This window comes from Cotesia glomerata, linkage group LG2 (assembly GCF_020080835.1).
Source record: "Cotesia glomerata isolate CgM1 linkage group LG2, MPM_Cglom_v2.3, whole genome shotgun sequence".
NCBI lineage: Eukaryota > Metazoa > Arthropoda > Insecta > Hymenoptera > Braconidae > Cotesia > Cotesia glomerata.
The window spans coordinates 26279824-26306948 of record NC_058159.1 but is presented as its reverse complement, the minus strand read 5'-3'; the positions used below and the strand labels follow the sequence as shown (position 1 = coordinate 26306948).

Below are 27125 nucleotides of genomic sequence, written 5' to 3'. Positions count from 1 at the left end.
TTATTCTCATATACAACCTCATATATGATTAGATTAGGTCATGTCTGAAAATTATCCCAACATGACCATGTCGAAAAAATTTTTTACGGCCTGCATTATGTCTCTATCCCCTGCAGAATTGTCAATACTTTCAATATACTTTAAATATTAATTTACTAGTCAGACTACAACATTGCAGGTCTCTTTTGCGTCGTGACGCTCCAGAGTTCATTGCACCCAGATAGCGATAAGTTTTCGGGCCACGGTCGTCATTTCCCGGACTCAATAAGTTCCAGTGGTTCTTACTCAATACAAGTTCTGCGCATAAATTTCCTACCTCTGAAAATCTTCAGCCTAACTTAAAAACTCGTCTACTAAACATAAATAAGTAACTTGCTAAAGTACTTCTTTTCTCAAAAATACAAAAAAAGCTCGTATATTATCCGATGAAATTTTATTAGCCGAGGAAAATTTGAAAGTAAATTGAGTTTCATAAAATCCCGGTACTATACAGTGTACGTTTTACTCGACAACGGTGTCTTCAGTGAGGTAGGTCGATAATGTAGGTCCCTCATGTAGGAAGGAAGGACAATCGCCGGGGAATCTAAGACAAAGAACCTCATATCAGAAAAAGTATTCCAACTAAGGTACACACACTCGGGTCTGCCGAATAAAGAGCGACTATTCCGAACAATGATATGACTCTTTTCACTACTTTGCTCGTTCTCTGGCATTGTTTTACTCTTCTGTTCTTTAGCATTTACATCCATACTCACCAATACTTCGATAAAATCCGTATCCATCCAGGGCATACACATAAACAATTTTATCCTGCTCTGGCTCATTCACTTTATCCGTTTATTCGAGAACTGAAAACCGACTCAGTCTTTTCCCATTTCTGTGCACTGACCTCACTCAAGGTCTTATTTCTCTCTTCCTCTTCGTCGTTTAACTTTTAAAAAGGTCTTGGCTCCTTGTCCTCCCTCCTTCACACTATACAGATATATATACTTAACCTACAGCAATGAAGATACTCTTATGCACCGATATACTACCAGTTCATGTAATGTCATTCCTTCCTGGCAATGTCATTCACTTTTCCACAGTTTTCAGCTCGAAAAATAGCAACTTTAAATTGTGTCCCACGGGTCATCGACTCGAGGATATTCCCTCTATGTTCAGTGAATCCTACTTCATTTATTTTTACTTTATACAGTACATAATAATAAATAAATCCTTATACCCGGTAAATTCAACAGCTCGGCTGCGTACTATCTACGATGATACTATCAACTATCTGCACCAGAAAGACCTTTCTCAATAATATATAAAATAACAGACAGACTTCCACTTGATGGCCGAGAGTTTATGGTACTGTTGGTGAAATGACAATGATAAAATAACGAAAACACTATTTCTCTATCTCATTATTATACCCGCGGTTATTTCTATTCTACTCGACACTTTTATTTCAACTCACCGATCGCCAAATGTGTGCTCCAGTTCATTCTATTCAATTGATATCGATTTTATTCAGTAGTTTCAACTCTATAATAAAAATTCTCTTTATATTGATGTCTTCAGAGAAGCATGAAGGATATGCTTCCTCGGGAAATCTTTAAATTTATCCTTTAAATGCATTTGTTTTATATGAATCGAATTTTTCTATTATTGTATTAAATGAAATAATTTTTAATTTGCCATGGTACCGAAAAATGTGAGTTCAATTCCTGTACAGAATTATATGATTTTTTTAAAGTTTTGTTTAATTTAATTTAATTTTAAAGGCTTTTTTTTCATTGAAATGATCCGAATCAGGGCATTTTTTTATGTTAATCATTTTTATCATACTATTCATCAAAAATTTTTCTGATATGCCCATATATTGTCTCGGATGTCCATTTGTAATTTTTCGAACAAATATAGTATTGAAAATCTCCCACAGAGATCGCATGATTGCTAGATTATCTCAATACAAGAAAATTAAGACGAAAATATTAACTTAGAAAATGTTCTTATATATAATTTTTGTGTTTTTTTTCTTTTACTCGTTTCATGCCAGCTTTCAATAATTTTTTGCAATAAAATTTGCACAGTAAAAAATTTTGGAACCCAAATGTCGCACAAATTAGCGTAATTTCTACCAAATAATTGAGAATTTAGCCCATGGTTCCCGAAAAACATCTTGAAAAAAATTTGAAACTTCAAAAGTCAAAATAACAGCTAAGTAACTAAACATAAATAAATCTCAATATATACAGTTAAATGTTAATCTCTGCTGTCATCCTGTCATCGTTGTACATTAGTGTGACTTAAGCCTTAAAAATGTCTTTTGAAATCTTATTACTTCGTCTAATGTTCATTTGATATCTTAATGTCGATAAATTAAAAAAATCATCAAGTTATCTTCGAAAGCACATTCTTAGCTTATAAACCTTGGGTGTTTTTTCCATTTGACTTTATCAACTATCGAGATGTTTATTCATGTTAATAAATCGTTTATCTGTTGTTTAGTATTTTTCAAAAGACTACTGGGTACTTAAGTACTGGATCTTATCAGTCTTTTACCGTATAACGTATACCGGATTTTACTCCTCACTTACGGTGTAAAAGTGTATGTGGATGTTTTACCATTTTTGTATGTGTGTACATATATATGAGTGGAGTTGCCAATGCTGTTGGTATCACTATCAAAAGTAGCGAGCTTTGGAGAAATTGGTTGCATCCTTGCATCCTTGTGAACTCAGCTACATTCCGGAAAATAGAATGTAAGGTAGTTTTAGTTTAAAGTTACTGGAAAATTGTTTTATCTCAGAGTGAAATTTTTAAAATTGAAAAAAGTTTATTTAATATTTGAATACTTTATTATTTTTTTATGGATTTTTTTTAATAAGTTTTTTTTTTACTCTTTATTGTTTTATTTTTTTGCTCAAAAGTTATAAGCAATTTCATATTATTCTCGAATTATCAACATACTTGAATACTCTATAATAAAAAATATTTTGAGGTAGAAAAATCGTTTTTATCTTAATTGCAGCAAATTGTTAAACTGTTAATAAAAACTGACTTGACTCTATATAAGCCGAGTAATTAACAAAAAAAATCAGTCATTAACACTGACAAAAACTTCAGAAATTATTTTTCAGTGATACCTGCTCTGAGGTAATAATTTTATTTTTAATCATGCTGGGAATTGTTGTATTTTATTTATTAATGAGCAGTAACTTAGTGGTTTCTAGAAAAATTACGGACAGTATTTGTTCATCAAATGGCACAAATGTAAGTGATGTCAATGATAATTTTTATCGACATTTTGTATCCGTGTGATATTAATTTAATTAATGTGTACTTTTGTAATTAATATTTATTAACAGTTAATAAGAGATCCGCAATAAATAATTTTTTTTGCCCTCCGGGCGGAAAGTGACAACTTTCGTCCCGCTGCGCTAAACTAAGTTGCCGCTTTCCGCCTTCGTCGGACAAAAAAATAGTATACACTCCACGGGAAGTAAATAAGAAAGCCTCAGATCACATGTTTGTTGACCTCGGCTTCGCCTCGGCCAACAATTACATGTGATCTGAGACATTTCTTACTTTACTTCCCTAGGTGTGTAATATACTATTTCTTACTACGCCGGTCAAAAGTACGGGGTTCCCGCTGCGATTTCACGGCAGAAAGCCTCAGTTTTATGCCGTGATCAAGTCGCGCATGCGCCCTACGACGGGGAGCCAAAATAATGTATTCATGCACTGACAACGAGACATGAGGCGGCAGAAAGTCCGAAAGTCGGTAGTCGCGCTCACTCTATTACTTATGTTTATAAGCCTAACCTTACTTGTGATTGTTATGAATGTATCTGTCTTGTTATGTGTCGATGATTTTAGGTTGAAACTAAGTTAATTAAAGAAAATAAATATTTATTTTAATGAAATGAGACTTATTAAATATTTAAATTACAAAAAAAAAACGAGAAATATTTTTTATTCTGATAGATATTTTCAAATAAATAAATTCATTATTGAACAAATAATTATTTTAAAAAATACACAAACAGATTTTTTTCTTAATTTTTTTTTTCTATGCATTTTACGATTCTTATTTCATTTTTCTATTTTTTTTTATTTTTAAAATCAGAGTTAATTTATAATATCAATACTGCCATTCTAATACGTCGTATCCCACATTTAAAAAATTTTACAGCAAACGGTAAAAACGATTCATTTTTAACATTGATTAAATGGAATTTGACAGATGAAAATATTTATTTAAAAATAGTTATTAAACTATTTGACCTTTAAAATTTTAATATGACTTGCATAATATTGTTATGATTCCATTTTTCAAAAAAAGTCAATTTGTCAAATTTTGTGGGATACGACGTATTAGAATGGCAGTATCGATATATTTATAACTTTAAATTTATTTAATTAAATTAAGATCTTTTCTCAAAAGAAAGTAGTAATATGATAGATTATAAATTAGTATCTTTATTGACAGGTGTATTTGATGCCTGCCCCCGCCCCCCGACCAGCAGCACTCGCTTCGCTCGTGCCGCAAATGTCGGGGGCAGGCATCAATTTTTTTCAACGCAATTTTTTGCGTACTTTCGACCGGATAGCAAGAAAACTAGTATACTCAGCTTCGCCTCGGGCATCATGGTGCGCAGTGCAGGAATCTCAACTTTCTGCCCTTGTAGTGTAATATACTAATTAATTTTTAAATGAAATTTTTTGTTCTAATAAATTTATTAAAATTAAAAGAAGAATTTTTAGTATCTGCGCTTTAGAGGCTACTAAATATGCGACTATCCTATAAAAATATTGAATTAAAACTGAAAACTCTGAAAGTCATATAATAAATCATGATAATTTTTTTGATGTACTAAACAGAAAATTAAAAGGCGACAGGTAATAATTACAGTTTTTTTTAGCTTTTAGTGTTTCACAGATATTGACTGTTGCTCTAAAATGTGTAATGCAATTCCTAGTACTACGTACCGCTATTGCTTTGGAGATACTGACCAAAAAGCAGATACACTTTGCATTGGAAATGATCAGAGGGTAAGTTAAATATAAATACATGGAGTATAACTGCACGGAAATAGTATATTACACACCTGTGGCAAGAAAATGAGAAATGTCTCAGAACACATATATGTTGCCCGAGGCGAAGCCGAGGTCGACATATATGTGGTCTGAGATATTTATTATTTTCCTGCCATAGGTTTGTATACTATTTTTCTGTCCGACAGAGGCGGAAAGCGGCAATTTCGTTTAGCGCAGCGGGCCGAAAGTTGCCACTTTCCGCCTGGAGGGCAGAAAAAAAAATATTGCTACTGGAGCCATTTACTAAAGAGCTACTCGTAGAGCGCTACGACAACAAAACGTCTTCCTACAGTAGCAATACTGTATGGCTCTAGTAGGAATACTTTAGTTAGCTAAAATCGCTAACTACATTTTTCAACTGCCCGTGTAAAAAAGTTGCGGGATTCCGCCGGTAATCCGCAGGTGATCCGCAGGGGATCCGCTGAATATCATGTGGAAGTCATATTTTGACACAAATAGGAATTCTAAATGCATTCCGGATGAATTCCGGATGAATATCCAAAAATAATATGGAAAGAAAGTTAGTGATAGATTGTAATGATTTTATTATAAATCGAGACGTAGAATAAGAAATATTAAAAAAAAGAAATTAGCACTAACAAAGTAATATTTTGAGCTATTAAAAAAAAATTAATTTTTAAATAATAAATTTGTACCGAATTTTAATGAAGAGTTATCCGATTGTTGATAAGCTTCGCCTCGGACAACAATTACATGTGATCTGAGACATTTCTTACTTCACTTCCCTCGGTGTGTAATATACTATCCGAAAAAAAAACAGTTTCACTCTAAAAAAATCGCGCCAAGTCCACGTTCATAAGACTATAAGAAAAAAAAATTTTTTTTTTCTTTACAAAAAGATATAAAATAAAGTTATTCCAAAAAAACCATTTTAAAAAAAATTTTTTTTTTGAGATTTCTCAAAATTTAGCGAACCGAATTAATTAAAATTTTCACGAAATTTAATGGCAATGATACTCTTTGGGTCGCTACTAATCTCGATCCAATCAGTTAAGCCGTTCAAAAGTTATAAGAGGTTTACACACACACACACACACACACACACACACACACACACACACACACACACACACACACACACACACACATCACATGTCTCAGATCACATGTAATTGTTGTCCGAGGCAAAGCCGATGTCAACAAACATATGATCTGAGGCTTTCTTTTTTATTTCCCGTGGAGTGTATACTATTTTTTTGCTGGACGAAGGCAGGAAGCGGCAACTTTGTTTAGCGCAGCGGGCTGAAAGTTGACGCTTTCTGCCTGTCGAGCAAAAAAAATTTTTTGAACAATCTATCACTAGAACTATATTTCTGTACACTGTAAAAAATGTTTGTTATTAACTAACATATTTATTATTCTAGTTTTAAGAACAAATTTTGTTTATGTTCGTTATTAATTAACACCTAAGTTTATCAAGATCGTGTTGCCAGCATGCTAAATCCTTTATTTGTGTTTTTTAATTAGTTTTTTTTAATTATCCTAAATAATTTATAGTTAAATATATATACAATAATGTTTCTAGAGTTGAAATAATATAACAGCCTTTTTAATAAACAACTTGATGTAGACATTTTGTACTTGTCCCACCAGTCACAAATGTCTGTCCCACCAATTACAATAAAAAAAATTTTTACTACGTAGGTAAACAGTCTAATTCTTCATAATATTGAATGTTTGTAGGATAAATTTTTTATTGAGAGGGAAGTATTTTTTTTAAACTTAGTGATCGAACTGAAATTGGACTTAAAGTATACCAAGGTAAGAGAGAAGAATTTTTCGATGTCCCACCACTCACACTCAGTCAAATGATAATTACGAGAAACTCAAAAAGTAATCGAGGTTTTTGACAAAGGGATGTTTTTAATTAGTTATTCTTCTATATTATGAGATAAATTTCACTATAGTATAAGTTTTAGTCACATAATTATAGCTTATAATTGATGGAATTTCAGAGTTATAAATAATAACACGGAATAGTGTAAAACAGTTAATTACACCGTGTTAAATTTACACAAGTGTTTACACCGACTTTTCACACTTACACGACGGTGTAAAAGTCTCTGGGTCCATCTTTTACACCGAAATTTTTTACAGTATACTATCTTTGTGTATTCATCAGGATTTCATCCGGAATTCATTTAGAATTCTTATTTGTGTCAAAATATGACTTCCACATGATATTCAGCGGATCACCTGCGGATCACCTGCGGATTACCGGCGGAATCCCGCAACTTTTTTACACGGGTGAATAACAATATTTATAAATAATGATTTCAATACATAATAATATTTATAAATAATAATTTCAAGAATTATATTTATTAATTGATGAATTTGAAGTTATTTATTTAATTTTGATTGAATAAAAAAATTAAATTAAATGACATAAAAAAGGTCAATTAAAATTTTTGATAGTTATCATAATCAATTATTATAAGTTATAATTTAAATAAAAACATGGTTCAATATTATTTATCACTAATAAATATAAATGAAAATTGATTTAGCAGATATTTAATCATTTTTAAAATTTTTTTAACAAATAAATTATGGTAAAAAAAATGAAAAAAAAAATTGACATGTAGAAATTTAAAAAAATCGTAAATGCAATTTTTTAAAAATAATTTTTCAGGAAAAATTTATTTGTTAAATAAAATTAAAAAATTATCAAGTGACTGTTAACTTTAATGTCATTAAATAAAATTATAACCCGAAGTTTGACAATTTTAAAAAAGTAATAAATAAATATACGAAAATAACAACCCGGGTAAAAAATTTATATATAATTATTTATACTTATATGTTATTATATATTACTTATATATAATTATATATTACTTACATATAATTATATATGATTATATATAATTATATATAATGATATATAATTCGATGCAGTATTTTTAAGAATTATATACAATTACATATAATTATATATAATTGCATAAAATTATATATTATTATATATAATAATATATAATTAGACGCAGCATTTTTTAATAATTATATATAATCATATACAATTACATATAGTTATATATAATTGCATATAATTATATATGATTATATATAATAATATATAATTTGATGCAGCATTTTTTAATAATCATATAATCATTCGAAATAATTAACTCACTGAGTCTTGATACTTTCAAGACCAGTTCCTATGAATTTTTTCTTCACCAGGAACGAGAAGGCCAACCATGAACGTTTCACAAATTTACCTAGCTTAGTTTACTTTATGGATCAACTTACTTGCTAAAAAACTACCTTCTCTTGTGTTTGCTATCAAGGAATCTACCTGTTATCAGTCTAAAACAGCTAATTAATCATATATACAAATTGAATTATCTTTAATAATACTTTGTCTATCTACATAAACCTATTCTTGCAAAGATTTATTGAGTATCTTACATACTGAATTTTTTATTTTTTTAATTATTTTAATATTAATCCACTCTCAGAAAAATATTCGAAATGAAATTGTAAAACAATCTAAAAATTTTTGAAAAGTGGTTCAAAAATGATGCCCTGCATTTTCTCAGTCACTCCGAGCCCCACCCGTCTCACACAGTGACTTTTAACCATACACTCCTTAAATCCATAATATATAAAGAAACAACAAATCACAAATCACGGTATACTAATAATTATGATCATAATTCATAATTAAACTTTCTCCTGATCAATATCATCAAACCAACAATATTTTACAACTTCAAATAAGTTATTGAATGTTAAATTACGCAGATAAAGTAATGAATTTAATATTGTAAATTACTCTCGCTTTACATAACACCAGTTAAAATAAAACTTTATTTTTTTTTATAAACTAATAATAATATTTCACAAAGTTTGAGCTAAAACATATGCAACAATAATTATAATATAGACTAATAAATGAAAAGATGTTTTTAAAAGAGCTTTCAATAATTTTATTTACATACAATTCACGTAAATTACATCAGCTCTCCAAGTAATTGTTTCGTATATTTTTGAATACATTGAGAGAATGGCTCGTCTTACTAAGAAAATGTTGATAGAAAATTTGCAGGACATTCATTTTTCTACAAAATTGATCCTAACGTTCTTTTCGCTAAAATGCTCAGTTCCGAAGAATATATTATAATCAATTGAATATTTTAAAATCAAAAAGAAATTTCAATTTTTATGAAAATTTTTTATTGTGATGATAATTGTATTCTATTAATATCCCGGGTCAAAAAATTTAATCTGTTTTATGATAAATGAAAATTTTTAATATTTTTCATTTAATTTAATTTTATTATGTGTATCTATTTTATGAAAGAATTTAATCTGTTTTAGCCCGTACTATTCCCAATTCAGACCAATTTCAGACCACTCTTGATGTTATAATAAAATTGTTATCTATTGTTTCAAGACCAAAATTAGACTTTTTTTGTCACAATCATTTAGCTGGTTTTTATCGCTTTATGAATATATTATAAATTAATTTATTTTTTCAAATAAATGCGACTTATAATAATTTTTAATAAAATACTTAAGACTCAAAAAAATTATAAGTCGCTATCTTAGTCAACTGTTGGCCTTCGAACATTTAGAATTAAAATTGTAGATCAAAAACAGTATAAGATTTCATATTAAATTTGAAAACAATACATAAAGTCCAAGTTCAAATTAACTAGACTAAAAACCGATCAAACTTTTTAGTCTCATTAGATTAGAAACAGCATAAAATATTCATAGTTACTTAATTATTTTACTAAAAGGTTGTTTAGACTTAAAACAGATCAAAAATAATTTGAATAGTAGATCAAATACAGATGAAAATATTTGCAAAAGTTCAAATACAGCTCAATAAGTTTAAATGCAGATCATTTTGTTCAAAATCAGTTTAAATTTTTCGACCTGGGATGATAGCTTTAAAACCGGCAAAATTCCAAAAAATAAAAAGTAAAGTGATTTAAATTAAAATTCATGCTTTTCAAATACAAGAAGAAATTGAATATAAAAAGGAAGTACTTTGCCCCAAAATTAAAGGCTAAAATTGTTTGGGGTTTTTTTTTTCGATGTTTGTTAAAAAATAATGCCTTCAAATACAAATCTTTAAGCGTAGAAGAAAAATTATCAACTGAAATAAAAATCTTGACTATGATTCAAAACGAACAATATCATTATGAAATTGAACAAATTAAGGAAACCGGAGAGACTAAGAACTTACGATTGCGATGTCTCAATCCATTTATCGATTCAGACGGACTACTGAGAGTAGGAGGTCGTTTGAAACATGCTCCTATATCTTTTTCAAAGAAACATCCTATTTTATTACGTTCACGTCATTATGTTACCGATTTAATTATTAGAGAAACACATGAAAAATTATACCATTCAGGTATACAGAGTACGCTTTCAAATCTTAGACACAAATTTTGGCTACTAGACGGTAAAAACCAGATCCGTAAAATTGTAAAAAATTGTGTCACATGCATTCGACATCAGCCTGTAATACTGCAAGGTAAAATGGCTAATTTACCTAGATCTCGAGTCACCGAATCAGCGGCATTTTCCCACGTGGGTGTAGACTACTTTGGACCGCTCTTTATTAAAGAACGTAAATTCAGAAACAGAACAAAAATTAAGGTCTATGGATGCGTCTTTGTTTGCATGGCTACTAAAGCTATACATTTAGAAATTGCTAGCGATTTAACAACAGAAGGTTTTCTCGGGGCATTTGGTCGTTTCATTGGTCGACGAGGAGTTCCAACTCACGTCTATTCGGACAATGGTACTAATTTTGTAGGCGCAAATAATCAATTGAGAAAATTTTAAGTGTTAAAGTAAATGCGTATTATACGTGATAAATCAGAAAACGATTGACACAGAGTAGTCGTACTAGTACAAGCGTCCAAGCACAACTACTTTCCGCCAGTGCAGCCAGATCGTAGGATTTTTTTACCCCCACTTTGAGCCGTTTTCAATGGGCTTAAACGGGAAGATACCACAAAGTGGGGGTAAAAAAATCCTACGATCTGGCTGCACTGCTTTCCGCCCGCCACGCGAGCCGGCTTCTCTCCCGCTAACCAGGGCGCGCATGAGCGACAGCCATGGTGTGACACGAATTTACACGAGTTGGAGCGATCAAGCCCGAAGGCACAACTCCTCATATAAATTTCTATTAAATGTTTTTTTTCTAGAATTATATTTCTGAATGTTAGCAAAAAAAATAATCGTTTCAAATAAAACACCCTAATATTAAATAGTAAATTATGATGCAAAGTTAAAAAGTCGTTTTGCTAGAAAACAACCGAATTTCAATTCAAGCCCAGTGATAGACAGCTAATCAAGTATAAGTGACATTTACAATCAATCTTTCATTTAATCCTAATTATAATTGATACAAGAGCGTATGTGTATCAGTAAACTTCTACACTTGTATTAAACTTTTAGTATAACGGTCGTATTTTTAGTATCACTAGATAATTATATAAGCTAGTCACAAGTTTTCAAGGTCAGTTCACTTACCACAATCATCAGCATCAAACCATCATCTCTTTTGCTTACTCAAGCTCAACCAATTTTTTTACTATATTACTACGGCTCTACAACACTATTATTATCAGCCAGCAATAACAACCAATTTAAATAATTTTATTACGCTTTTACAGTTGTCTTTAAAACAAAAACAACTCTACTACCACCGATTATTTACGTTAACTTATTCCGCATCTTACTTATATTAAAAAAAAAAAAAAAAAAAACCATAATTTTACAAACCAATTCTTGACTACTAATTACTATTTTCTTACACCGAGAATTTTTTTTTCTAATTATAAATCCTATTTTACCAAAAAAATCACGTCATTTAAATTTAAAAGCAATCTCATCAAACGTTACCCACACCAAAATGAATAAAATTGAATTTACTTAATGATATGTGGGGCGCATGTAAAATAAACAATAAAGTTTATTGAGTACTTTTGCGGGAGACTGTACAGGATCCGCGCGAGTTGAGACAAGTTTTATTAACTTTGCTGTCCATTCTTGATATTATGATACAAAGTTGAGAATATCAAAGCCCTCTTTCCTCTTTTTTCGCAGTAATCAACTGCCCTAGCTCCTCCATCATCATAATTGTACACCAGTATCGTATACAATGTCACAATAATTTATTTTGATATTAATTTTCATGTTAATAGTAAGTGTCCTACTGAAAATTTACAATCAATTTCATCTATTACGTTGCATTAGTATACTGTACGGCTATTTCAGTTTGTAGCCGCACGGTATCTAATGTAATTTATTGTATACGAGTATACAGATTTATGTAAGTTTTGATCAATATTTTATTCAATTTATTCTTACTATTTTATTTAATATTACAGAAGAATTGACTTTGTACAAGAGAAGTTCACGTCGGATATTGAATTTTCAATTATTGTTTACCCATAAAATGTTAAATGTTTTAAGCCAATTTTTGCGACCTGTTTGCGCGAACAATTGACCTACAGTAAAAATTTCTAGAGTAATGAGTACCGAGCAAAAACTAGAACAATTGCAAGTCAATTAGATTGAAAAAAATTTTGAAAGTTTAAAAGTATACTTTCAAAATATTACACAGAAAAAATTTACTGTCAGTGTGTTAAATAAAGTTTGTGTTTAAATCTAAATTATTTTAACCAATGACAAAATTTTTTTGTTTTCAAACATTTGACTTTTGGAACATTAATTAATTAAAAAAAATTTTGATGCTATTTTTAAAAAATATTAAAAATTATTTTTTACATCAAAATAAGGAAAGAGATTTTATTAATTTAAAATCTCTAAATACGAATTTTGTAATTTTTGAACAAATAACTATTTTGTATTTATTCAAAAAAAAAATGAAAAATTTTTCTCATAGAGTTTTTTGTACTAAGATTAAATTAATCAAAAATCATTCACTCCTCAAATTCTCCACAAAATATGGACTTATCAAAAAATTTACTACGGGAAGCAAAATAAAATCATCCATAAATTTAATAAACAAAAAAAATGCTCCAACTAAGTAAACGCATGGTAGAAACTAGCAATAATAAAGAAAAAGCTTAATGTTATGATCGAAACTGTCTAGATTGACTGTACAGGCTTGTGCAGGCTGGGACACGTTTTCCAAAGCTCAGCATCGTCTCTCGATTACTATACACACTCCTTTACTCGCCAATCCTCTCACTCACACATACCCGCGACTATATATATAAACAAGCTGGGGTCGTTCGCCGTTCTGTCTTTGTCTGCGGCTGCGAGTGTCCAGTCGCTGGAGCGAGAAAAAATACGAGCAGGGGTTCTCCGTCCAGTGTTCTGTTGATACGAGCTTGACTCTTTTGCGAGTGCTGTACGGACTAAGCCTAGGAGAGTGCATCTCTGAGACACGTTGTAGCTTTAAGTTCCCTCGTACCATAATATTATACTACTCGCGCTGACTTAAGCCTCAGACTGTTTCATTTTTCACTTGCATTGGGTTTACTCCTTACGCTTACGTTACATTAGCTCGGTGTAGTGTAATGTACGTTATACTCTTTACTCTTTCAATCGACTGGACTAACCTCCTCTCTTCTCCTCTCCTCTTCTCTTTTCCTCTTTCCCCCTTTTCTTCTCCACTCGATACGATACGAGATACGTCCACTACACTATCCACTGTTACAGTATATATCTATCTATATACATTTATATATACAGATAGAGTGTAGTGGTATAAATGTATGTACGATGCAGCTCCCTTCCCTTTGTATACATTTGCCTGCTAGAATTATACACTTACACGTACAGCATAGCGTAGAGTAGAGTACTGTATATTGTATCGTACAGTACTGCTTTACTTGCAAGGCTTCAACTTTTATTTCATTTTTATATTGCCAATCGTATAACCACAACCACTTGCTGTCGTTGCCACCGACGCTCACTAAACCCCCCTGGACCCGCGCCGACGTCTCGCCCCACCCGCGACAACGCGAGTAAAACCGTCCTTGATCCGCGGGTCACTCCGTACGATACTCGAGCTCTTCTCCTTTTTTATTTATCTTTTTTTCTCTCTGTTTATTTTACTCCTTATTCTCTTTATTTCTATTCTGTTCTCTTCTATTCTACATGTCTCTTTATTTATTTATTTTTTCTCCTTATTGTTATTATTACTACACATATGACTAGTTTAGTATACTACGGATTATGATTCGACACGTGGTCGCAAGAGAGCAGTGACGTCAGTTGAACTTGTTACAAATTTAAATGTGAGAGATATTAATACGATTTTTGTCAATTTGTAATATTTGAGATAGAATTTTATTTTATTGTTTTATATTATTGGAATTTGATAAATTTAGAGAGAAAATTATTTGGAGAATTGCGGTGAATCAAATCGAAGGTGATGAATAGAATAATTGATTTAGAAATCGTGAAACTAAAATGAACAGATTTATAATTATTAGGAGGTTTTTTTTTTCAGCAATTGAATTTTTAAAAAAATTTTTAATAATTTATTCGATTAAAATACATGATTTTTTTTTTTTATCGAAGCTAATACAATTATTTTTTATAAATAGAAACAATGAATTTTTTGGCAAATAAGAAAAAATTTTTTTAAGTGAAACTTTTTTTCTATTGCCTCAAAATTTTTCGTTTATCTATCGCATGTCGTTAAAAAAATTATATCAAATAATAAATTCTTAAATTATAAGTGAAAAATCATAATTAATTTTTAATCAAATCACCGTTGGTTTTATTAAACAGACTAATGTAACCCGTCTATCAAAAACTGGCAGAAATTGAAATTCTTAATCTTAATAAAATCATTAAAGACGCAATTTTATCAGAGTTAAGATAAATTTTCAAGAAATAAGCTATCTTATTTTAATTAAATGTTCTTTAGAAATAAAAAAACAAAAAATGCAATTTTCAATATCTTCAGAAAAATTCAAATGGTTATTTTTTCTAAACTTATTAATCGACTTAACTCATCTTTGAACTTATTTGAGGTAATCGTCTGAGAAACATATGTAGTAAATTTCATTAAGATTCGTTAATAACCATAAGCACAATTGCGGCAATATGCCCTGAGCTGTCCCTACATTTACTAATTATCGTTAGGATTAAAAACGCGAGTTTAATACCCTAAATAGATTAATTTTCCGAAAATTTTTAGTTGAATGTCAACAATCCAAAAAAGTTTCACTTGCATCGTGGTTTCATAAAACCACACAGTATTTTTTTAACTCAAGAAAAATATCTGTTATTTGGATTAGAAAAAAAAAAGTTGATATGATCTAGAATATTATTTTCTTGAATCTTGTTATCTTGACTTGAAATTTTTTTTTTATTTTCTTGTAAGAGTTTGTTTAAGTAATTCATGAATATTTTTTTTTTTTTTTTTTAATAAAAAAATAGAACAATTTTAAGTCATTCAAAATTTTATTTTGATTTGATTTGATAAATTTGTAAATTTTTTTATTGTATAAGGAAACGATAGAAATAAACCAATATCAACATAAAAAAGTAAAGACAATAGATTTCATAGATAATCCAAAGCAATAAATAAAAACGTAACCCGATATGGGTAAAAATAATAATCGTATAAAATAACCACATAATGATACAAGCTTGTCTTAATTACATTCGCCAATATCGATGGTAAAGACAAATTGAGAGATAATTGCAGGTTTATTGTTAACAGTTACTGCACAGGCATTAGATCTGTCGACTCGGCTTACAATAATATCTATAATAAAATAAATAAATAAGCTGTGCATAATGAATCTAGAGAGTAAGCGCAGTATAAAATATACAGTACTGCGACACACAGTAAGCGTATACATTAATGTATAATAATACTAGCGAATTACAGAATATAGAACATAGAAGCTCCGTAGCTTCTAATGCGCTCTTACTCTATCCGCGATTATTACAAGTTACAAGTAACAACTATTACAAGTTATAACTAAGTACTCAACTACTCATACTGCTAATAGATGATGGAAAGGAAGGAAAAACTAAAGTTAAGCAGCAGTAGGACATTAAACGAATAGAACCGAGTGGAGCAGATCGGTGTGTAACAGCACAACGTTTATATTCGATGAGGTCGAGGCGGCAATAAAAAGTAACGGGCCGCTCCCGCGACGATTACCACATCTGATTTGAGATTCTATCTCGGGACAGCGACCGATCGCGCGATAAGTCGTTACTCCTATCCAAGAGGCGTAAGGATGGATATGTATCGTTCTCTCTCCTCATATATATTTATATTTATTTAATTTTATGCTTTTTTATTCTAGTCCTATATCACTAACTATTATTATGTATACACACTGCATTTCTCCATTTATTTTATTTATTGGTATAAATATTTAAATTAGGATTATCATTACGCCGTAACGTTCTACGCACTAGTCTTAGTATCTAGCAAATTTGCCGCTGTTAGATATTTATTTTATGGCTTCGGGATTCTAATATGAAATTGTAATGTCAAGTTTAAGTAAGACAGGTCACTGTTATTTCTTTTTATTTTTAAGAAAAAAAATTGATTTTACATTAAATAAGTAATGAGATTGAAATTTATTTTTGTTCGACGGTTTTAATTCGAGGATATGAGGAATCGTTGGGTTGAGTTTTATGTTTTATGACGATCGGAAATTGATTGAATTATCTAAAACTTTGCTAATGTTCGTAAAAAAAAATTAGGACAACGGTTGACCCTAAAGGCCATCCCTGCAACTTCCCGCTCATTTTGTACTTAAGCGCTCAAAATTACACATTACGTTTTTGACCTCTCTGAGCTCAAAACTCTAATAGCAGTTCAATAATTCACAACTTTTTGAATTTTCAAACCGCAATAACTTTTGAATGAATGAACCGATTTTCACGCGGTTGGCAGCATTCGACGCAGTTTTTGAAGCTTCATGAAGAATCTTTGAGTATGAATTGATCGAACTAGGAATTTCGGAGTGATTCCGAAAAAACTCTTTTTTCGGTTTTCTTTCGACAACGATAACTCACGAACGAATCTATCGATTTTGACCGGACTAGCAGCGATCGACGTGGCTTTTTGATGTTAAGAGCTGATTAGATTTTGGAATTGATCGGTAGAGTCGTTTAAAAGTTATTCCAAAAAAACCACTTTTGAAAAAATTTTTTTTTGTAGTTTTTTTGGGATTTCTCAAAATCTACCGGTCCGAATCGTTCCAAAATATATTTAAAATCTAAGTTTTGTCAAGCCCTTTCGAATGGCGCCAACCGCGAAGAAATCGGTCGAGTCGTTCAAAAGTTATAAGAGGGTCACACACATACATACACACACATACACATACACACACACACACACACACACACACACACACACACACACACACACATACACACACACATACAGACATACGGACATCATTGCGGAAACATTCGGGGAAACTTCTTAGGACCTCAAAACGTGGAGATATGATGAGAACTCGATTTTCGAAAAACGGGGTAAAACCAATAACTTCCCGATTTTTGAAAATTTTCAATTTTCTTAGCGGAAAGTTAAAAATCAATGTACTCGATTAATTTTCGAGTATAAATTTTGCACGCCTCATAGCGCGAAGCGCGTGAGGTTGTGCTTTATACTCGACTCGTCAAGATCAAGCAATTTTGTGATCTTTAAATGCCTCTATCGCAACCATATTACACTTATTCAATACACTGATAGAAGGATTTATTTGTATTAAAAAAATATTTGTTAATAGTTAACAAATCATTTATTAGAGACCATTTTTTAGTATCAAACAAATATTTCTTAGTATTGAAAATGATTTGTTTGTATTTAATAAATCAGATATTCATTTATTAAATATTAATAAATCTTTTTAAATACTAAGAAATATTTGTTAAGGACTAAAAAGTGGTCTCTAATAAATGATTTGTTAAATATTAACAAATATTTTTAACTATAAACAAATCCTTCTATCAGTGTAATATAAGTAGATGTACACCGAAAAACACTTAAATTAAACCATCTTTTACTTTTTAAAATCATTTCATGTTGCTATTTTGAAAAAAAAAAAAACGTTTTGAAAAAAATTTTACGTGGACGTCCGGATGTCACCTCATTTTGGATGTACCAACGATTACTCCCGAACAAATTGATATTTCAAGACCGGACCTTTTTTATTAGTTTAAGAATTCGATGAACTGGGTCCGTATTTCATATCAGTGGCCTAGCTTATGTATTTTTTTTTTAATTGAATTTTTATTAAAATTCACGGATACAACCGTACAAAGTCAAACGAACTTTTCTTATTTGTCACGTGAAAACTATGGCGCCACTTGATCAAGCTAGATTTTTTTAGATTGCATGCGTATGTGACAAGAAAAAAGGGCGCCGACATTTAAAAAAAAAATAAAAAATACTCTGTAAGAAACTACTTAATTATAATTTTTTTTTTAATCAATTACACAATTAATTTTTTTCTTAAAAAATGATTGAGCGTTATGAGGCGTGCACTTTTGGATTCTCCAAATTTTTTTTCATTTTTTATTTGAATAAAAAATTTTTTTTTTGCGTAAAAAAAACAGGTCTTTAGAATTTTTCTCCTACACTCGCTTAAAAACGCTATTTCGTGATCACGAAAGTATTCAAAGATGACTTAATGTTTGCCCTTTCGATTATATATGATTGTTTATTTTTAATTCTTATCATTCTTTTATAACCTAACTTTTATTTTGTTACCTCAATTGGGGCTAGTTGAGCAAGGTGCTGACTGCGTATTAAACCAGCCCTACTAGATTTTCAATATTGAAAAATGAAGTTTTTCTTCATTTAATTAATAATTATCAATTGATTTGTACATATGATGAATTAATATCATGGGTAAAAAATAAAATAACTCATATTGATATTATATTAATAAATATATAACATAATTATAATTAATATTGTTATGTTTATAATTAATTATTATAATCATAATTATACGTATGTGGAATTATAATAAATTAAATATTTGCTTGTTAATTACAATTTAATTTTGTTTTCATATCATTCTATAGAGTCATTCCGTCTATTTTAGCCATTGCACAACTAGCCTCACTAGTGGGGCACGTTGAGCAATTTTGAGTGCTCGCGTATTTCCGGGAATAACTTGAAAATTTGGACTCGGATCGTTTTTGTGTCGCTAGACCTTTTGAAGAAGACTAAATTATGAACCTAACAGTATATGACTTGATTAAATCCGATACATCGTCTTAAAGTTATGGAAGGTCGAACCAAAAAGTGATCAACTAGCCCCGCCCTACCCTACTAAAAAAAAAAGGTTTCTTGTAATTTTTCGATAAATTTGCTTTTTTGATACTTATTAAAGGTTAAAGTTGGATGTGTCCTAAGTTTTCAGATTTCGGATATTATATATAATTTATGAATAACTATTGAACGGGTGAATTTATCAAAAAATCATAAGAAATCTTTTTTATAGAATATTTGTTACACTTTTTCTGATTCGTTGCTTGTAGTACAAAATATAAAATTCCGCAATTTAAAGAAATTTTTTGTGACAAATATAAATATTTCCCAAAATTATTATTTTAGAATTCTCTGGCGAAAATTAAAGTTTTAAAAAATTTAGTTAATTGTTAATATATTATTTGTTTTACAGAAATTCTGAATCAAGGACCAGGCTAACACCTGCATCGAGATCTGCTGTACGACTTTGAACGAGATTATTATGAATAGAATAAGGGAAGTCGAGTTTTATTTTGAGTACCATTAAATTAACAAGACATTGTCCTGTTACTCTATTATTTTTCGCATAATTTTTCTTTCGTTTAATAATATGAGTTAGAGTAGGAGTTTCAAGTTCTACAATTTACAATATCATAAATGGTGTTTTTTTGTAACAAGACTGTTCCCTTTGTTTATCATAAAATCAGAATGTTTTGTTACACAAAAGTAGAGTATTATAGTGTACAAGAATAAGAATAGGAGCATTTTACAACGTTACCGTGTAATGAGTTATATTTTCTATAACAAGACGTAGTTAGCGGAGAATAGCGTTGATAACCGCAGGCTGTTGTGCTAAAAGTTTTCTTTGTGAAATGGAAGCTAAATTTTAACGCCCACTGCAAACTATTCTGTTCTTTAGTGTATTGCACGAATAATAAGCAGTGCTCGAGTTAAATGGAGGAATTGAGAGCATTGAGCGTAAGAGTAGATGCAAACAGAGCGTACCAGAGGTTCCATCAATTAAGCGTCTATTTAAAAGGTTAATGTTATTTTTGCTTTGTAGTCTAGTGATGTCGAGAATACAAACTTTTTAATATCAAGTATTGGAGTTTGATCTTACAAAATCAGGAAGCTCACCACATATTCAATACGAAATTAGGTACTCGCGGTTAAAAAAAAATTTTTTTATCTATAAGTTAAAAAAATATGATTTGATATAATATTTTTTTTAACAAAATAATTACTATAAATTAAATATTTGAAAATTGCGTACTTTTAATTTAATTATTTAATTTTTGACCAAAATTTCAAACCTTTATTTTCCCTCCAATCCAAGTGTGGGTGAATCATATTAGACAATTAATTTTTATAAACTCCCAAATTTTTTTTTCGATCAAAATTTTTACAAAATCTCAAAATTTCAAACTTTAAATAAATCATCGATAATAAATTTAAAATTAAAGTGAGCTATCAATTAGATAACTAAACATATTTGTTATTGCAGTAATTACAAGTTAAACGAATAACAACAAATCTTCAATAATCTGAAAAGCCTAGATAGTAATTAAATAAAATAAACTATTAATTATATATTTAGCAACTTATCAAGAATAAGTAATCACTTTTTCATCTGTCCCCTTTCCCTTTCTCATCCTACGCATCATTTCTGATATAATACTAAATAAAAAGCAACTCGCAAGTGGCTATGCATAGCCCAGTATACCAGAGTAGCGCAGTTTATAACGCAATATATTACACTGAGAGCGTGGGTAGTGTCCACAAGATCTATCTCTCTTGTACTTCTTGATAACTTGTCTATCAGCTCATTTTTATCTCTGTACTGAGTCGTTGTATTATATTATATTGAACTACCTATACCTCCCTACTACAGAGTACATCTACGCTCGCGGTTGTGGCCAGTAGCGTATAATATAATATAATATAATATAATCCAACTCTGGTTCCAGTTGACCAGTTTCTCCGGGCAGTCTACCGGTCTTGGCTCTACATCTTACATTATATCTATACCCCAGACTCTTTTCTGCTCTTTTCAGCCACTGGATATAATACTGCACAGTGTAGCAGCAAGTATAGTCAAGATAATTGAGTATAGTGCCTGCGTGCAACGAACTTACCAGTGGCATTGACGCTAAGACAGCGAAAGTACTCGCTCATAGGTGAACTACCTTCTCCTACTATGCTCACTACTCGCTACTACGTCCGTTTTTATTTTATTTTTTTTTCATTTATTTATCCCGAGTTTACTTTTTTTTTGTATTTATTTATCCTGGAGGGAGGAGGCAGTGGAGGGGCTGGACGCTCGACGGTGGACAACAATGAGGCGTGTGTCCCTCTTATGCTTATCCACGTACGACACGCGTCTGTCGTACGACCGCAATTTTCTAGGTTACGTCTACGCGTAAATCCAGTGGCTGTATACTGAGAGCAGCTATATACTGCGCGGTGTGACGCTAATGGGTTTACCAATACCACAAATATATATCGCGCACCTCTCCTTGACACTTGGTGCACTTGGAACTGGTAGAAGTGACCTCCATCCTCTATTATTTCAATTCTTTATTATGTCCTTTTCATTATGGTTATGGTTATGGTTGCAGAGAGAGTTCGACTTTTATTTATTGCGCAGGACTTTTATTTCAAATGCTTTTCGAGTTTTTAATTCAATTAAAGGTTTGGGGAGGTTAAAATTTTATTTAAATTGTAAAAAAATAAAAGAGAAATTTTCAAATGAAAAATTAGTACACAGAAAAAAAAATGTTCTTGAATCAAATATATAATTTTGAAGAACTTAATATTCTTGATTTGAGTAGAAAAATTCTTGATTTAAGGAAATTTTTCTTGATTTAAGGAAATTTTACTTGATTCAAGAATTTTTATCTTGAATTAAGTTAATTTTTTTTTCAGTGTAAGTTTAATCATTTTTTAGATTTTCTATTTAAACATAAGTTGAATTTTGAATAAAATCTTATGAATTTAAGTCTGATGATTATAATAACGAAAGTTGTGTTTAAAGAAACTTACGTTTTTTAGCTCATGGATGTTGAAAAATCATTAGTATTGAAGTACAAAGCAATCATCAGTGATAAAAAAAAAAAAAATGGCACGATAGAACCTCAATAATCTGGAAGAAAAGAAAAGAAAAATTTATTGTTTCTCTTGGATTTGCTACTCTTGAATCAGAAATTAATACTACACTGAAAAAAAATTAAGTTTATTCAAGAGAAAAATTCTCGAACCAAGAATATAATTTTGAAGAGGGTAAGGTAAAAGCCCCAATTATTGACGCTATAAGAGACAAAGTTATGATTTCATTTTTTTTAAGCAATCAAATATAAATATCGATGAATTTTGTTTGTGGTAATGTCTTCAGTAATGTTTTAACTAATCAATTTCTTTTTTTAAAATGATAATCAGTGATATTTACTAATTAATTTTAAATAATCAAATATATGATCTGGATACACCAATTATTGACGGGTTAAAAAACTGATTGATCTAATTATTGACGTACCGTAACCCCAATTATTGACGCCTCTACTGCACATGCGTCGAGTCATTTGGTTATATTGTTATTTAAATATCAAAAACTTGATATAAAATAATCAATATTATTAAAGTTAATTAATAATAATTTTTATGAATGAATAATTATTATGAAAAATATAACAATTTATTTAAAAACTTATTTAACACTAAAACACGCCGAGTTATTTGACAGTTAAAAGCCTTGAATATAATCGCGTATATAACGTCTTTTATACTTAAAAAAAAAATCATAGCGCTGTCGACTGGCTGACAATATGGGATTCACCATAAAAATTATGAACTAGTTATTGACTCCCATTATTTAAATATCATAAAGCATACAATTAATTTCGATTATTTAATTTTATAAATATTTCATATATTGTTAATTAAAAAAAAAAAATAGATCATATAATTACATGAAAAAATTAATTTAAACTCGGCAGTTAAAAAAAATGCTTTTCTAACCAAAGTTGTTAAAAAAATAGACGCTCGTAAGCTGATTTGATGAACTGGTGCTAACTTTATTTTTTTTTAATAATTAATATTTAATATTTTGAACTGAATGTGATTTTTTTCAATTTTTTAATTAATTAGAATTTAATAAAAATTTATTTGATCGTTATTCTTATTACAGATAATTTAATATATTTAAAAATAATTTAGGGTGTCAATATTTAGACCCCCGTCAATAATTGGGGCTTTTACCTTAATTGTCTTGAATCAAGACGAAAAATTCTTGAATCAAGTAAAATTTCCTTAAATTAAGAAAAACTTCTTAATTAAGTTCTTCAAAATTATATACTTGATTCAAGAACATTTTTTTTGTGTATCGGTCGATTGAGATTTCATTAAAAAATAAATAATCTTAAGTCGGTAAAATATCAATATAAAATTGATGCAAGTGAATAAAACATAACATACGAGAAAATTTTTCTACGGTCAGAAATTAAAATAATCTTGACAAATTAAAAAAATTTTCCGTTTTAAAAAATATGTAAAATTTTGTCTTATTTTGACTCCCCCGATATTTATAATAAAAAAACAAGCTATCAAAGTCGTTCAAATTCATAAAAATTTATTTCAGGTTAAAAATAAATTTATAAAATCGCATGAAAAAAAGCAACAACTCGAACCCAGTATAATGGATTTAAAATAACCGTATGAACATCAACATCTTGCACACGTTTCATCATCAGATCGCCTTGAGGCTGGTGATTATTATCGTCGATTAATTTCCCGATCGCATCATCGAAAAGTTGAGCTGGCTATTATGACTAAGTTGATAAAATGAGTTGAAGATCTTGTGGTGGATGTAATTTGTTATGAGCTAAGCTGCCAAGTAGTATTTAGTCTTTCTTATTAAGTATTCTAGATATATATATATACATATATAAATAAAATATGAAATATAAATATTCCACGCTTATAATAGAAGTGGACACACTAAAGAGCATTACAACTATATGCGAGAACTATATGAGTGGCTGCCTGGAGTAATTTCGTAATAATTCAACGGTAAACCGTCGGTGTGCGCTCATGCGTGCGACTACGACCTGAATAATCTTTTCTGCAAGTTGCATATAACACGAGTTAGCTTAAAGAGAGCCGTACCCGCCCTCAAGCCCCCCGAGTCGCTGGTGGGAGGGTCCCTGTTAATGTCGTTAATACTCAACACTGAAAACTGTTAGCAGGAGTTAAGACTATCGGTATTAGGTAATAACGAGCCTTGGGTGGAAATTCATGCATTTATGCTCGAGCTTATGTTTATGTTTATGTTTATGTTTATGTTTATATTTATCTGGGTAACGCGCCCTATTCTACAATCATTTGCGTCTCGTACGGCGCGACCTGTAACTTACGTTTAGCTAATTCGTTCCGCGTTCAAGTAATTACCCGGACCGTTGAACGCGGCCATCTCAACAAAACCCGAGACAATGTTTATGTTTGTTCACTTTTTTCAGATGCTTTTTGTCCAGGATACTCGTCCGTAACGAAATTAAATCCTGGGTACTATTGGCTGTAATCAACAGTTGATGAGGATTGTTTTTTTTTATCATTGGCCTGATTAATTGCTAATGATATGATACTTTGATAATTATTGATGAGTTTTGGGCTCGAAAGTTTTAAATTCTTCTCGGAATTGAGGAACTTACAGTCGAAAATGTCGATCACTTTTATTACAAATTGAAAAAAATTACGTTTTATACGAATTTGAAGATTTTTTTGTAATTTCTCGAGTGACATTAGACTTTTTTTTACACAGAAAAAAAAATTTACTTAAATCAAGTAAATAATTTTGAAGAATTTCATCTTCTTGATTTGAGTATAAAAATTCTTGAACTAAGAAATTTTTCTTGGTTTAAGTAAATTTTATTTAATTCAAGAATTTTTCGTCTTGATTCAAGACAATGACACTCTTCAAAATTACTTTCTTGGTTCAAGAATTTTTCTTTTGATTCAATTTAATTTTTTTTTCAGCGTATGACTCAGGAAATTCTAAAATTAAAATCAAGTTAAATTGACTTCAAAATTTTAAAATTTCAGAAGTCATATGAAATTTATTTTTATAATTTATTATTTTAGAAAATAACAATAAAATTTTTGGACAATTTATCACTAAAAATTCCAAATTTTTGAACTCTCTAAGATTCATTTAACTTCAAAAACTCAAACAACATCCAAAAGCTTTAGCATCAACCAAAGACAAGCTAAATAAAATTTGCCAATAATTTTAAAAATCAAAATAAAACTTAATCGCAAAATTTTTACAGACTAAACATATTGAAATCCACAAATATAATGAAAAAGTGTTTAATTAAAAAAATACTACTCTGCTGCAATAACCGATGCATCGATGTCTCGTAACTCTGGAAAGGTATCAGCAAACGTAAACGTAAATTTACAAACATATGACGTAGATATTTATCTGCTTGTTGATGAAAAAAAAATCCGTCACATATCACATATATATCTTAGTATTTTAATTTTAAAAATATACACATGTACATTGTGCCTCAACACACGGCCAGTATCCTCAACATATTATGCCTCTACTCGTATTCGTGTCTTGGGTTACGACAGAGTAGGCCTGTTATCGGGGCCTGCTGATTGCTTTCAAACAAAGAGGGCCTCGCCTCCCGGCCCCAGCTCGACGAGGACACCGATATAAATGACCGAGGATAAAAAGAGCAACAAGAGGAGGAGATTGTTCGTGATGAGGTGGTTAGACCGGTTCTCGCACGCGTGTGCGTGAAAACCTCCTTCTGTCTCCCTCAACCAGTCACCATTACACATTCGTTCTTCCTTAGATTTCTTACTCTAACCAACTGCAACGCAGTTAACTCCTTTTTACTTTATTTTTACCCTTTTTTTTTCTTAACTACATTTAATGTTATTTCGTTATTCTCCGTCTATTTTACACGGACAGAGATATTGGACGTTTTTCCGTCGAACGTGAATCTCCAAGATTATTTGAATAAAACATTTTATTCCCCAATAATTACATACATTTATTATTATTTTTTTCTTCTTCTATTCTATTTATATCAAGAAGATATAACATATACTTAACGTACAATACACTCTGTCTTTTTGAGATGGTACTATTTGATACAAAAGATCTTATAAAAACAAGCAATTATTTAGCATAATTATATTTATCCCAAACACTTTTCAGCTTTGATGTCAATTACACCGAAGAATATCACTTGTTTTATCTATATTATTAAGAGAATAAGCAAAATTTTGTGGCTAGTGTATTTATATGATAAAATGGGTTTTTATGGTTAAATTTGGTATCATTGCACTGAGAAAAAAGTATTTTGCTACTAAGGATATTTTTTTTGATAATCAAAATACTTGGTATTGTGTTACTAAGAAAACGTAATATTTTGATAATCACAATAAGTTTACTGATTATCACAATACCTAGGTATACTGATTATCAGTATATAAATTCAACAGGCTATTAGATGTTTATAATCTCACTTTAGTTGCACAAATCAATTGACTTATAAAACTAACAAAACAAATTAAAATTAAAATTAAAAGTGTAATAATAAATTTTCTTCAAGCTAGCATAATGAATATTGGTTGAAGTCTCTTTTCACCAGTGTATAAATCAAATGAACTGACTAACAATGTTAAAACATCGATCGCAGTGAAAACGCATATATTATTGTATTACTGCGCAGAGTATAGCAAAGTATAGGTCTTGAGCTGACATATTTTGATAATCACAATACGTGGTATTTTGATTATCAAAATACCT

At 30.1% G+C, this 27125-nt stretch overlaps 1 long non-coding RNA gene across 1 annotated transcript; it reads right to left on the bottom strand.

Moving 5' to 3' along the window:
* Positions 1 to 1001: 1001 nt before the first annotated feature.
* Positions 1002 to 26811, bottom strand: LOC123258647. Its single transcript, XR_006508108.1, has 5 exons — positions 26662 to 26811; positions 9774 to 9777; positions 3047 to 3052; positions 1437 to 1442; positions 1002 to 1012 (listed from the first exon to the last, which is right to left on the bottom strand). It is a non-coding gene; the product is annotated as an uncharacterized LOC123258647 (long non-coding RNA).
* Positions 26812 to 27125: the final 314 nt, after the last annotated feature.